This window comes from Mycteria americana, chromosome 1 (assembly GCF_035582795.1).
Source record: "Mycteria americana isolate JAX WOST 10 ecotype Jacksonville Zoo and Gardens chromosome 1, USCA_MyAme_1.0, whole genome shotgun sequence".
Classification (NCBI taxonomy): Eukaryota; Metazoa; Chordata; class Aves; order Ciconiiformes; family Ciconiidae; genus Mycteria; species Mycteria americana.
In genome coordinates, this window is record NC_134365.1 from 220,652,573 (window position 1) to 220,668,673 (window position 16,101).

The 16,101-nt window shown below is 38.8% G+C and overlaps 1 protein-coding gene across 1 annotated transcript in view; it reads right to left on the bottom strand.

Moving 5' to 3' along the window:
* The window catches only part of FCHSD2 (FCH and double SH3 domains 2), a 164,728-nt gene that overhangs the window by 79,064 nt on the left and 69,563 nt on the right, over nt 1-16,101 (bottom strand). The gene's annotated exons all lie outside the window — the stretch shown is intronic.

A 16,101-nucleotide genomic window follows, 5' to 3' on the forward strand; every position in this document is an offset into this window, starting at 1 on the left:
ACCTGACATATAAAGAAGCAATCAATCTATAGTATTAGCAAACTACTACAATGCAAGGCTGTTGGTTTTACCCCTTTTTATATTTTTGAGTTCAGTTTCTGTTGAGAACAATCAATGAGCTTCATGTTAGTATTTTAACTCAGAGGGCCTCTAGCTGAGATCTACACATGCATACCTCAGCTCTGAAAATATTTCTGCATACGAGTAACCCCAGCGAGACCAATAATACAGAAGACATTCAAGCAGTGTGTTGCAGAATCAGAGGCAGGCATATTGCAAGTAAAATTTCTCAATTTGTCACAGCTATAAGAATCAAAACGTTTATTTAACTGAATGAGGACATGGGGTTCTGAGAAGCAATGAAATATCTGGTCATTTATGTGCCCAAACTGAAATGCCCAACTTTGATCATTCAAGGTTGCACCGTTATTAACACATGAAGAAGCTCTATTGCTCACAGGATCAGGCCTTTACTCAGAGGATTACAATAGACTAGAGATTGAAAAATGCAGTTAATGTTAATTACGCTCTTTAGTCTCTGCGTTTCACTTTGCACGGTCTCAGAAAATCAATAACAACATTTTCATATTCAAGCTCAGAGAGTAGCAAAATTAAATTTGTGAACAATGCCAGGGAGGCGGAGTCGCTGTCGCAGCGGTCCCTCCTTCGGCTTGTAATCTCATTTAACAGTATATATCGCTTATGAATTGAGTACCATCAAATGGAAAAGAGGATGTATATTATCCAACTCACGGAGGTGGATAGTGGGTTTATGAACACCAAGCAGCGTTCCTGCTTCCTCAAAAGAACCATCACCAGAGCAGCACTCTCCAGCTTCTGTGTAAAAGTCTATTTAGCAAAGAAGTGGGAGACCTGGGTTGAAATTCCCTTTCCAGCTAAGAAAAATCAACCCCAGAGATGCTTTCCAGAAGCATGCATCCTGAGGAAAAGCCTGGGGTGAGACATCTTCGCATCCGACCCACTCAACAAGAAGCACGGCGCAGTATCATTTCTTTACATTTTCCATACTATATTTAAGATGCTATCACCTGCTTGGACAGCCTTTCAGTTCTCTTAGAGAAAAACATCAGAAGTATCTCAAAAAGCACAACCAGATTTCTTTCTTGTCTTACCAGCCCGTTTGATGCTAAAAATTCATTACCGGGCTTACAATCTGATTGATGTGTTCACGTAGAAAAATGTTAATTGTTGCTAATATAGCATTAGTAGAAAACTTATGCTCCCTCCTATTACATATATCTATTTCACCTTAAACAGAGTCCAACTCTGACTGCTCTGAACCGCTCTGCTGAGCTGAGTACCAGGTTTTGATGTTAAGGATGCTTACAGCTGGGTTTACGCTAATAGTCCTTGTGAAGCCAACTGTTGAGAGCTGTTATTTCCCATTCTGAGCTTCTGCACCTTCCCAAGTTACCTTCCCTGACTTCCATTGCACTTTTTGCTCAGTTAAGGATCATTTTCAAATTCCACGTCGACATTTCATCGTGGAACATGAAATAGGTGAACATACTTGTTCATGTATACAGTCAGCAATTTGTTTTTTACAGGTAGTTATGCCTGTAACTATAAAGTCTTGCATTTCCATTGCAGTTTCTTCCATTTTTTTAAAAGATGCACAAATTGCATTAGGTAGCTGTTAAAAACCCCAGATAAAAGGAAAAATAACATTTCCTTTAACTCTGGCAAAGCAATTTGTGATGAGATTTGGAGCTTTATTAGGTACCCCACCTACTGCTATTTTCATGCTTCCATCCCTTCTGCATCAGACTTCACCTACAAGATCTGCCCCAAGATGCTGAACAAACATTCACAAACACAAAACTAACCACAGAAAAAGCTCACTGGCAGTTGAGGACAAGCTATGCCAAGATTAAAGATGCAAAAAAGTCACAACAGGGATAAAGCAAGCCATTTCTGCACACAGAAACCCTATTACTGATGTCAGCAAATCAACTATAAAACCAGTGTGACCAACCATTTATTTCCAAACTGAATGAGCTCGCCACCAAAATCAATGAAACATCGAAGAGAGGGCTCCAGCTGCATAGTGAAGACGTCTGATCATTTAGTATTTGTTCATAAAAACGGATAAACCACACGTTGGCATTTCATACAAAACTGCTGTAGGCGAGCGTACGGTTTTTAATTAGACCACTACAGTAGGTTTGCTTTCTTAAACTTTACGCTGAATGTAACTTTTTTGTATGAGATCCTCCTTGTTCTGTTCTCAATAACACTTCTTGTTTCGCTGCACTGAAACAAAGAATACCACTGTTGGGCTCAAGCGGGGAAGTCAACTGATTGTTTAACCTTTGGCATCGCCCGACTTTGCCTGCAGCCTAGGAGTGTGCTTGTTTCTTCCTTGAAGGTGCACATCAATCATATTTAACAGGCTTGAGATAATGATATTTAAATGCAAGAATAAATTTGTAGAGAGGCAAGAACAGCAGTCCATGCAGAACGCTCTCCTGATTTCAATATTGTTTGATGACACATTTCCTTAATATTTATTTAAAAGTGACTTTAGAGAAAGGGACAGAGCTTCACTGAGTAAAGGCGCTACCAAAAATTACAACGTAAATCCCCATCCGAAGTTGAGTGAAATCCGTAAAACCTCTCCTTCCTCTTAGTCTCATTGGGCTACAGACAGTCAAAGTGTCGTAACTCAAAATCCTGTTCAGGAGAAGCAATATTGCGAGGTCAGTGTATCTGCATCCCCAGCTGCACGTGGCTCGTGAGCCCTGTGTCCCACGTACTGCGCAAAGGCACGGGCCTGCCTTCAAAACCTTTGACATCTGAAGAAACACTAAAACAATTTTTAGTATAAATATGTAAAACCGTAGTTCACCAAAACTACAATAAGTCTGCTCTCTGATGACTGTGAAACAAGAAGGTTTTTTGATTTAACTTTTCCACTTTGTTCTAAGATGTATAGCATTGAATTTAAATAAAAGTTCAGTTAATTATTTTTGAATGGTTGTAACAATCGATTTATTTTAAAGCACACTGGGTTTAATCAATAATTATTGACATGAAAGGTCAAAAATGTCCGAAATCTCCTGCAAGCACTGTGCAACCTCTGCTCACCCTTTGTCGAAAGAACTGTACTTGGTGACTCTGCTTGTGTGTGTTATTAAAAAGCAGGATTTAGAAGGAGCAAATATAAAATAGTTTAAACAGACCGGCTGTCGCATAAACTCTATTTTAACTCATCTGAATAAGACACATATCCTTCCTCCATGTCTTGGTTTTCCCTTCCGTCCCCCCACCAAAACGCATGTTGTATCCCTATGCTACAAACACGTTAATATTACACATTCATGGGTACTTCAACTGTTTGCAAATCTGCCTAACAGATGGATGGATGGGACATAAAATTGTGTGAATCAATCATCCAAGGAATCAACACCTAGAAATGAAATTCTGCTGAATGGAAAGGCCATGAAAAAAATCAGCACAATTTAATGTATGCTCAAATTCATATTTGCCAGTGCTGCGGCTCCTATTTGATGTTCCCTATTACCAGATCTTACCTCTAGTCTGTTTATTGGTATTTTCTAATGAGGCCAGTTGTGACAGACATTGGCGGAGGAAAAAGAAAAAAAAAATTTCTATAATACTAACAGAAAGTAAGTAATTACCGACAGAAAAGGAAAGAAAAAGATGTCCCAAATTAAAAGTTCATTGATAGAAAAGTATGTGGCTTTTAAAAAGACATATTAACGATGCTTTTCAAAGCAGTCCTAAGATCTTTATCTCTAATAATTCAGAGATGCTGATGACAGCCAGGTCCCCTAAAACCTATTTTTGATTGCAGAAAGCATGACAGACGCTAGCTGATGTAACACTGAGTTTTGGAAAACAGCTATCAACCAGACAAATTTAATGCTCTTTTCATTTCAGTGGTTTCAATATCTTGCATCATTTTGATCACTTTTTTTTATCAGAGCAGAATCCATCAACCAACCCCTTATAACTTTCACTTCTACAAATAAGCCTACACTCTGCTATTATTGTTTCAGACAAAAGGAACCTTGAATTGAAAAGGACAGAGAAATACTGTCGTCTGAGTAATCTCTAATATTCAGCGATCCAAGGAACTCCCAACATAGCAAACAGCCTAAATAATCCCCCCGAGTGGGGAAAAAGGAAATGGATGGTAGAAAAAGCCCAGCCAGAAGGTAAGGCCTTAGGCAACACGCTAAATCTGAGGCCGGCGGACGAGAAGGGCACATGGACAGCAGCTGCTGTAACAAGTCTATGATTGAAAAGCTTCCTCCGGCCACGCCATTTGCACTGGTGGTGGAACCCTGAAACAGCAGCGACGGAGAGGATGCAAAGGAGAATTAAAGCAGGAGAAAATGGGAGAGTTCCTACCTGAAGCCATGTCCGAGTTGGGAAGATGATGTCCTGTATGTTTACTATCCATTATCTATTACATGATGTTAATACACTATTTTTCTAGTCGGAAGAACAACTTTTCCAAGCACTGATCACTGACAAGTGACAAAAAATAATGCTTCCTCCCCCCCCCCCAGATGCACGCATGCCAATTTGCTTGACTGATCCTCGAGACCGCTGCCTATGCATTATGTGCCGCAGCAGCAGCTTTCTGACATTATTTTGTTTAGTAAGTGGCATTGTTTTGTTTGCTAAGTACTCTTCTGGCAGGCAAACACTCCACAAGGGAGAGGTTGTTAGCATCTCTCTCTTTGCTTGACTTCTTCTCTGGGAGGAGTGAGGTTGCTCCCAATTCAACTGACTTCACAGAAGTTTGGAAGCCAGTTGTACTATTCTTGCAAATTAAAGCTCTCCCATAACAGCAAGAAAAAGTAACAGTTTTATTATGTGTAAATTCTTATTATCCATCGCTTATGCGCGAAAGAGCTTTGTTCTGTTTTTAAATGAAACAAAAATGTTCAGTGATGTTGGCCCATTATTATTGTGAGTCGCATGTAAGATGGAAAGTTCTATTTTATTTCAGTACTTCTGGTTCTTCAAAAATAGAATTGAGAGTTACATTAAGACTTTCTTGCCATTGTAAAAACAGCAGTTTGACTGGTATCAGATATTTTTAAAATCACATTTTTAGTTGTAGGAGAGTAAGACTGGCTGAGAATGAAGAGAAACTGCCGTATACGGAGAATGCTCAAAAAAGAGAAGGAAAACAACCCACATAACTGAGCTACGTGAAATTTCTACATTTTGAAGAATACTTCTACTACAAAAATGAAAAAAATTAGATGCATCCAAAAAAGACATTTCAGATGCTCGTGCTTCCCCGATGCTCTCAGATTCTTTTCTTAAATCAGTAAGATTTTACATGACTTCAGCTCTCACAATGAGTCTGACTCACTGAAAGAGCGAGATACTTAGAGCCAAAAATTTCGTAGACAGCTTTATCAATCATACAGATGTTTTTTTCACAAGCTTGAAGAGTAACTTGAAACATATTTTACGCTGTTGCCAACCTCTTCAAAACATTTGGACAGGGAGAAGAGAACATGTGGGAGCAGAAAACGCAATGGAGTCTGCGTGGGGAGAAGAGGACTCCAGCTCCTGAATACAGAAGAACAAATTTAGTCTCAATATTAAATTCCAAGATAGTTATTAAGTGTTCACAGCAATTATTTAAAGTGGTATTTTATTTACTAGAGCTAGATTCAATAAAACCTTTAATGATTTAATGAGAATGAACTCCGTTCAGCACAGACTCAATTCAGAGATTCCACGCAGGATATGATTTGGTCCAATTTACATTATAAGCTGACGACAAAAACACTGTCAGACACAATTATTTTGCTCGGAGCTTACACAGGGCCTTAGGCAACGAGACCGTGACTAAAGCGCTGCTGCAGCACAAATAAAAATGAAAACAAACCACATAACAGGCAGCACATGGACTTCTACAGCGCATCCTAATACTTTCTAAAAGGCGCAGATCCCTATGCCGGGACTGTTTATCTGCATTGCCTTTAATACGGTTAAACGATCGATAAAAGAGGTTTCTGTGTGCCTGCAGCATCAATTGTAAAACTCCCCAGAAACATTATGAAAGACTGGTTATCTAATGTAAAGCTGCATCGCTAATCATGCTGCTTCTCCTTCCTGGAGATGGGGTACCCTTTCCTACCATTAGATGATTCCAGTTCCAGAAAATATGGAGTTTCATTCTTTCATTCGCAATCTCTTTCCAAGCTGCTCCATTTCTCATTTTTTATATTTGAAGCATGACAAGAAGGCAAAGGAAAACAAAGGGGTAAGCTGAAAATTAATTTAGAGCAGTTAAATATCACCTAGGGCACTCCTGCAATCAGGTTTAGCAAAGGAAACGTCAAATCTCTTATCCTTCACGGGTTTTGTTCATTTGTTAAGTTAAAGTTAAGAGTTAAAACCGTTACTTCACTGGAAGCCTATTAATTCTTTCCAAAACATCTTGCTCCTGGAGTTTAGCATTATTTTCTATATTCAATCCATAAAAGAGATTAAAAAAAAAAATCCAACCCCCAAGAATTGCTTATTCACTGGTAGAAGGAGTATCTGAAATCCTACAGAAAGGAAAGGCAAAAGGCCACCTACATGACAGTCCCCCAGGTTCAAGGAGGAATGATCCTCCACCAGCGAAGACCATTCGGGAAAGACTGTGGAGTCTTAACCCAATGCCTAACTATTTTTACCCTAATGTCCCTCATATCATTTACTGCAATTTGCAGCACGCTATACAGCAGATAAACTAAAAAATTACAACACTCTTTTTAGTGTTTCAAGACTGCCTTAATGCTCTAGGTTAGACGTGTGCCTCTTCATTCAATCCTAAATTTTTCAGTCTTAATTTGTAACCTGCTTATTTTCTTTGCGCTTGATTTTCACTGCTCTCCTCCGGCCTCTCTCTAGTCGGTCCAAATCTTCCTTAAAACGTAGCAGCCAACACTTGAAGGACAGTACGCTGATTTTCCAGGCTGATTTTGAACTTCAACACTGTTGGCAGACTCGCCTGCCTCCCATCCTGAGTAAATATCAGTAAATTTAATAAGCATACATCCTACTCCATCCTCCAGCTATCAACGATAACGCTGACTACTACCCGACTAAGGAGAGGCCCTAAGAAACCCCATTCATTTTAACAACGAACTATTTGATACCTACATGATTTTCCAAATGGTTTTCATCATGGTTTTGTCATTTTATCCAGACCACATTTCCCTAGCATGCATTTTAGGTCACCACATGAAAGAAAGAATCAATAAGCTCCCTAAAGTCAAGACATCTAGCACCTTCTCTATTTACAGACCTGTTACCCTGTAACAGCGAAAAAGAAGTCAAAAAATTATACCGAACTGGTGTTAAGCGGTTTTTCTTAACACTTCTATTTGTTGCTGCAATGCTTTTCTAGGAATTTAAATGAGCCTGAATGATATATAACTTAACTCTTCCTCCCTCAGCACTCCTTTTAAAAAAAAACCAGCACTAAGTTTGCCCCTTTTGTCAAAGGTTTCAAAGTTTTCAAAGACAACACTCACAGCTTTAAGATGGGAAATTATTGGAGGCTAAATCCTCCTCAGCCAAGCTGACTGGACCTAGAGCCAATTCAGATTTATTCATCAAAATATCCTCTAACCTATTCTATTCCTGATCTTTCATCAGGCCAAGATAGATATATAACCTAGGGAGTGATATGAGCCAATCTACCCACAGTGCTCTATTTCACTTGGCAAAAAATAAATGTTAGAAGTTTCTTTAGCTGTGTATGTCCGTTTTTAAGAGTACCCTGACAGATTAGTTCAACAAAGTTTAAGTAATAAAACCATACTTTACTAAGCTTCAAACTGTTTACTTTTTCTCCAAGTTCTCCTGTCTTTGGCTTCCAAATTTTAGGATTTTAGGCACTCAAAAAAATAACTGTCATCTTCACGATGTGGCACCATGTCCATAGCTAAATTGCAGATCCTTCCAACTCTGAGCAAGTTACAAACTAGAACAAAACCAGTTACAACGACCAAGCTAAGCATTCATCTGCATAAATTATCTTCACTTTCTACATTATATATTTCAAATCACTGAACTAGAGATATGTTGCCATTCAGAAACATTCCAGGTTATTTTTAAGGCCTTTTGCTAGATTATTCCTAAAAAAAAGTCTACGTTGATGCAAAACTGTCTTATTGCATGGTCCAGTGAGTATTTCAACAAGTTTTCTCTTCTGAATCCACTCTAGGGTTGCCTGACTGGTATCAAGAGCCAGCTCCAAGTTTAGGGACTCTCTTCTTGCAGACACAGCAATTTTTAGCTCCACAACCTGTGGGGAGGTACAATCTGCTAAGCAAACAGACATCCCCCATCTCTCCGAGACACCAACAAAAACAGAAGCAGGCTGAGCAAAATTACCCCCCAGTCTTTGAGTTTGAAATGTGGGAAACTGCTAAAAATTTTTTTTAGTCTTCAAAATACAAGTAGATTGCGTTTAGACCATATACAATTACTCTCCCCTATACTTGCAATAACTTTTTCTATATTGTGAAGCTGTTCTTCATAAACTTAAATATAGAGTCCTTTTTCATAGCTAGCTTTCTTAAAGTCCCTATGAAACGGTTCGAAAACCTCGGGAAAGGGCAGAGCCTTAAAAGAATTATTAAAAGCATATTAAAAGAATTCAGAAGGTTCCTACCACATCACTTTTCTCTGTAGCTGAAGGCAGATTAGCAGCTCTGGAGAAGAAATTTGTTTGCCTCTCGGTTCAAAAGTCTGTGTTTCTGGAGCAAATGCCCACTCCTAATAGATAAGCCAAAGTCCTGTGTAGCATTACTGAATGGGGTACCATTGCTTTACATAGTTCCTTACAAAGTAGATCTCTTTTCCATCGCACTGCACTAGGCAATTTTGGCTGAGTTAATTTTATACTCTTAGGCACACTTTTAGCAACTTTGGACCTTGACTAGCGCATCTAGACATTAAGGACAAAGCCGCCGAAATCCATTTAGTATTCCATGAACATTCGGCATAGAGAACGATGGATGAGTTTTTGTTAAGATGACAGTGCTTTCTTCCAGGCATGTGGTAGAAAGTGTCAGGTGCCTCACTGCAACAGAAAGGTCTGCAGAACCCTGTATCTGTAGATGGAAGATATTTTACCTTCAGACCCCACAAAGCAGACGTAAGAAGTGCCAGAACCATACTTTAACTAACCCCTGACAGAGAGGAAGAGTGAAGTTTCTTCAAAACCTCTTTCTCAAGCAGCATTTGGGAGGAACGCGCTAAGTTGCCAGCAGAGAAGTGCTACCAGCTCTGCTCCTTGCAGCCAGCCACGGCAGACTTCTGCAACTCGCACAGCCACTCAAAGCTGATTAAATTATTCAAGATCTCAGGGCTCCAGAATACTTGGGAATCAAGAGAGCACAAAAGATTTATAAAGATTCCCTTGATTTATAAAGATTCCCTTGCTCTACGTTTTGAGGTGCAGGCCATATAAAACTGGTGTTAAAAGACTGAAGAGAATGAAGTCATAGCTAAACATCTGTTTTTCTCCATTTACAGGTTTGATTGCCAGTGTTAATTCAAAGTGAAGCTTCTCAGGACGCAGCATAGAATCACAGACTCATAGAAAGGTTTGGGTTGGAAGGGACCTTTAAAGGTCATCTAGTCTAACTGCCCTGCAAAGAGCAGGGACACCTTCAACTAGATCAGAGCCCCATCCACCCTGACCTTGAATGTTTAAATGGATGTTTGAATGTTAAACATCTTCACCTATGCAAAATATAATCCAAATACCACGGGTGAAAGTGGTAGTAAAAAAGCAGTTGTGTCAATTCACTCAAAAGAGGAACTACTTTCACACTTACTGGACCTGCCAGTCTCCCCTGCTCTCCGTGAAACAAATGCCACATCCTTCCTCTGTCTCAAGTCGTTTGCACAAACCTTATCTGAGCAAGCGCTGCCTGTGAAGGAGGAGACAGGAGAGATCTGTATCACTTCCTCACCATCATTTTCTGCCCTTTTAAGGGATATAAGCCAAAAGCACAAGAGGTGCTATTTAATATGACTTTGAAGGCACCTGATGTGGGGTTTGAACCAGCGCTGCTGTCAGGTAGAGGTATTTGTCTTCTCTGCAGAACTTTCTGTTTGAACTGCTGAGAAATATCACTTGCAACACGTACAAAATTGACTCTATGGACTCCTGAAATGCTGATTGCCTCCTTCCCCCCACCCAAGTGGGAGCCCGTGTTGGTGGGGAGAAAGAAGGGACAAGGATCATGATCTGGTGCTGTGGGAAAAAGCAAAGCACCAATTAGGACAAAAAAAAAAAAAAAAAGCAACAGCTTCTCAAATTCTCGCCTTCCCCATAATTATCTCCACCATCTCTGTTTTGCTGAGTGAGACCATAACCTGGCACTTCCCAGTTTTGTAATGTGTGAGCGTTTAGTGTAGTTTTACATTCCAAATTTCCTGTAATTCAGATCTTGGGTGGCTGATGGAGTATGGCAACAATTTAATCTTCTACAATATTTTTGTCTGGAGAGTAATGTGGCAATTACTCCTCTACAAAACAGAAGAATCAGGAGAGGATCTCGTAGGCAAAGACTGAACTAGGGATTAAAAATCGACGTTTACTAGTTCACTTGCCTGATGAAAGAATCTGAGAGAAAAACCTTATCATCCTTTCAGTGAAACAGCTCTAACAGCATCGATCTGCACCAGTGAACAGCCCTGCATGAGCGCTTTCAATACCACCACTGGAACCAGTTTCTGATTGAAGACATTTGTTAAAGAAAGTAGCAAAAAGGTTAATATAGCTTTGTACCCTCCCAGATTTCATAACCTATTCCTGCAGCTCTCCTGCCCTCGATAACTTCAACCTGTCATGGCCAACACTTGCTATTTTTTTCCTTCTAAAAAGGGAAACACTTTCTTCACCTCCCCCAAAAAAAAGAAAAAAAAAAAGACTTATCTGTAATCTAACCAAACCCTTTTGGAGGAGACTGGTCAAGCAATGTTGCCAGCTAACCCTGACTCTAAACCTGGTTTCTAAAGGAACCTGAAAATGAAAACTTGTGCTTTCAACATAGCACTTGGTGCTTGATGGCAGAGAAGTGGTTGAAAACAGGATAAGCACATGCTTACACTGAAAGTTCAAATGCGTTTTTTGAAGCGACTTAATGGTCGAGTCAATTCTGTAGCGATCTTCTGGGAGATGAAAGAGATGCCCAATTCATGCAGATGTGCAGAAAAATTAAGCAAAAGAAGAGAACTGTACAAGAATAAAAACACTGGGACACTGGATGGGATACTAAAAACAGCAAGTAAGCCACAGTAGAATATAACATTACAGATAATTACAGTATATATTTTCTTACATAATTACATTAAAGTGTAGAAAGATATGAAAAGAAAGTGTAAATTGAAAACATGGGCTGGAAATTATCTGAAAAATATGATTATAAAATGACATACTAGATCAGTCATCCACAAAGACAGATTAAGGGGTAATAAAAACAGACTCTTCAAAATCAGAGATTTACAGAGACTGTAGGAAAGGGGATTTTAAGAAAACCTGAAAAACACATATAACATCAAAAGTAGTATGTTAATTGAGGAGGTTCAGTTAAGGAAAAATCCACAGTCCAATTTTACTTCCACTTGATCACAAGGTTATAAAACACACGCAGCTGAATTTTGACGTGGTGAAACATGGAGTTTCAGGAAGAATTAAATCAATGGGGAGTTCAAATTAAAACCAGCTTTAAAAGCCTGCAAGCACAGCATCACAGAAAGATGAAAATATTCTAATAACTGCAGTCACTGTTTGAGACTATTAATGTAATGCAGAATTATGAACTAAGCAGTGTAAGAACCTCACCAAAATTAAACACATTAATCTTCAGTTTATTTAAAGAAAACAGAGGTATATAGAAAGAGCATATGATTAAGAACAATAGTTTAAGAGACTCAGGACAGGAGACAGAAAGGGTGGTAATATCTGTTAAAACTAAATATTTGTATTATCAAATACAGCTGAAACCCAGCAGCTACAAATTAAAGAAAGTAAATGTACAGCAATAGGCAAGTTATCTGATATACTTATTAAAAAACCCCTCACAGATATTAACATGTAAGAGCATGGTAGACACAAGTTAAGCATGACAGTGTCTTTCAGTTTAAGCCAAAACATATTAAGAATTGTTCTTGAAAACTCTTCTAATTCAGTAGCTTCCATTGATAGAAGTTAATATTAATGGTCAGCTAGAAAACATTCAGTACAGTGCCAGAAGAAGTTGCCGAAACGTATATTGGGATAAACACAAAACAGAGTATTTATTCAGATCAACAAGAAGGATAAAAAACGTAGATAACCTCAGCGAAGATCATACAGAGCTATTTCTATTAATACAGGAGTGCAACGATGCCAAGAGGAGTTCTCTGGCTTTATCAATAGCAGCAGCGGCATCCCAGCCACCAAAATGGCTTATAAAGCTACACAATGCACCTCTTGAATCTGAAAGGTTATTGTATTTTCTAAAAACCTGCAGACAAATAAACCCATACCAGCCCAAGAGATTCAGTCTCCAAGCTAAAGCTACTTTTTGCCCCCAGGCAAGCACCGCTCACTACAGATCGACTTCACTTGCGTAACCGTCCCTCGATAACAGGCAGTACAGCTGAATTTCGGATGCTTTGGCAAAATGCGATGTTTCGAAGAAATTAAGAATACAGAGGAATACGCAAGTTGGAGTTATTTATTAGTTGGGATGCAGGAATCCAGACTTGGCATCTCTTATCCTAAGTCAAGTTAGTCTAGTTGAAGGTAACAACTTTGCTAAAGTATCCTGCGTACACACAAACCAGCACACTTTGTAACCTTAATGTATTTGTCTGCTTTAAAGTTACTTTGAACTAGTTCAAAAAGCAGTGAAACACTAGAAGAGCTAAAAAGACAGCATATAGGAATGTCGGAGTAAAACCAAGACTGGTTAGCGACCTCTCTATCTTGTTTCAGAGACAGACTGCTACAAAAATTGTATTTAAGACTTCACCAAGTCAGCCACAGAGCCTGGGATTGTAAAATTACAGTTCTCTCATCATCGTTGTGTGACTTTGCACTTACATTTATAAATAAACCATAAATATGTTTGGGGTTTTTTAAATAATGCCATTCACGAGAATTCAATTTTTGAATATTTAATATTGTGAAAAAAGCTTAACAACTGGGAAATACTAGCATTCAATGGCATGGATATATTAGCATGGTAAGGAATCTCAGAAGGTGAGGAACTGCAAAACAGTTCTGGCAGCTATTCCTTCCAAGTTATTAGAGCTCTTAATTAGTGAATCTGAATGCTCATCTCTAATAAGCACTTCTTGAAAGAGTCTGCATTTTATTGCACTAGAAACAGACTGCAAGACATTACATCTTTCCATTCTCCACCTGCAGACGAATACATCCTACGTGCACTTTCTTCTGCGTTGTAAAACACATTTCTGAATTTCTTTGATTCTCTGAAGTGCAGTTACCAGCCGTTTCTGAAGTTGCTCGGGGTTATTCACTGCAAGTGTCTTCACAACTGAGCAGGTCGGCATTTTCTATTCTGTGGGAACTTCTTAATTAAAGGTTCACATGATTACAAAGCATTGACACAGCTCCATGTTTTATGTAGCACAAAGCTTTTTTTTTTTTCCCCCCATCCTAAACCAGCTGGCAGATAATTATTAAATTTGTCGTGCTTCACATAATATTTATTGATCAGTTTATAACAACCAAAATCTTGCTCTTCCGAAGTTTATCACGCTACAGTGTCAAAATTAATTTTGCATTTGGTAATCAGCTTCTGAGCTTGTTACTTCTTCAGAATATGGAACTTGCAATTAGGTAATATTTTATATTCAAATTTTATAAGTCAGTTTTTGGCATTAGTTCAAATGTGTACATCATATTGTGGGGGAGAACACAAAAATCTGCCTGAAAACACAATGCTGTATTTTTAATGAATTTGGTATGTCTGGCAAAGTTTACACGAACAAATTTCGCTCTGGAAAGCATTATTATCACTATTCAGACTTCACAGTTTTCTTGGTGGGTTTTTTAAACTAATATTTCTTGTCCACTCTGTTTCAAGTATTCTTTTTAAACACTAAACCCTGCAAGTCTACTTTTAGCACTGCTGAAATCTTACACTCTCTAATACAAGTTGATGATGATGACGATAATAATAATATTGTGCACAGCCAGTCTGTTTCTACAGCTATATATTTATTAACTTACATGGTTTGGGGCTAATTGAGCAAAGCACCTTTTCCTCAAGTATCTCAGAAAACAAATATTTGCGTGGAAAATAGATCACTGAATTCTACATTCATGCGTGCAAGCGTTACTGGTACCCCCATCCCGTCACAGCACCCCGTTGCCTCAACCTGCCCCACAACTGTCACAACCGGTCTAACCGATGAACGCAGTTTTCTCCAAGAAACTTGTATTTTCTACGACAGTCTCCTTGATGCCAGACCTCTTTTACGTTTGGGGAGTATTTCACATGTTCTCATTGGAAAAGGAGTATCCTGAGAAGGACAAATTACAATGTTTATTATGAAATATAGACATTAAACATGAACACTTATATAATTTATAGGATAAAATTTGATGATGTGAGGAGGCACAAGGCTAAACCTATCCAATTCAGCAGTCAAGCAGCAGTCATCTCCCAGTCTTGCTCAGCATCATCTTCCCCTCCTCCACCTCCCCAGCTTATTTTCTTCTGACTAATACAACAGCCAAGGAGGAGGAAAGGTTTGCCACTGCTTGTCTAGCTATGCACAGGTCAGTAACATAATTAATTGTCATGTAAACACCACAACAGGCTGCTTTAGCCAGGAAACTTAATCTCTAGACTAATAGTTTTGGTTTGTTTTGAACAAATAAGTATGTACTAGAAACACTATTATGAAGTTTAGAAGACAAAGAGACATAAACATCTGCAAATTTTTAAAAACAAATGAAGATGATTCACCTCAGCTGGTCAACTCTTTCAGCTGAACAAACAACCCAACTGTTCTCTGGAAATCAGAAAGAAAAGCGTGCATGCTTACGTCTGCAAATAAGCTTTGGCATCCTAATTCAGTTATGGAAACCAAAGGTTTAGACTTCCTAAGTAAAACAGCTGGATTAAGGTAAGCAGGAGTCCAGTTGTACCTAACATTATTTTCAACATTCAAGGTCAGCACACACCAAAGCTGCTTTCTTCTGCTGGTTTGTGATGTTTGACCCACAAAATTGACCCACAAAAAGGGACTGATGAACTATTTCTCAGTCATTTCAGTGGAGACGATGAGTTGTGGTGGAGAAAAGGAAGAATAAATACATTCTGGGTGAAGGGAATGCCATCTAAGTAGTTTTTCAGAAGAATTTGCATTCATGTAAGGACATAAAAACTGATGTGAAGGTGTCCTGCAGGGAAATACAGAAGAAACTAAGAAGCTCGAGAAACATAACTTCAAGAGAAACGCAGCCAAGGACAGGTTTTTTCTGGTCTCTGACTGGCCTGCTCATGACAGCTGAGCTGCAAGCTGATAACTAGATTAATGGACTTTTAAGAATGAAAAAATCTCACCTTCTACTTCCACGGGCAAGAGATTTTGGAAGATATTCACAACAAGAATAAAATAAAAGTATTGTTTCCTTTCCATAACTCCAAACTTCAGCCTTTATTATGCATCGGTCAGAGCACCACACCACTGATGACCTGGGACAGCTCAAATTTTTGCAATTTCTGTTTTTCAACAGAAGTGTCTTCGATCTTTCAGCTAAGCCAAGATGAAAAATGACATTCTCAAGAATTTTTAACACATGGTCCACTACTCCAGTTAATGTCTGAGCCACTACCACTAGATCGGTACATCATGTACTTGACGTTGCAGTTCCTGAAATGCTGGATGCCAATGCAGCATGCAACTTCAAATTATGAGAAATTAACTGTTTGCCTGAAATCATCAACATTCATATCCCAAGATGACAGAGTTGAGCCAAGATTTCCCAACACTGAATGCAAAATTGAATTTTACACTCCTGGGATGAACATAAAAATCAACCTTTAGAAA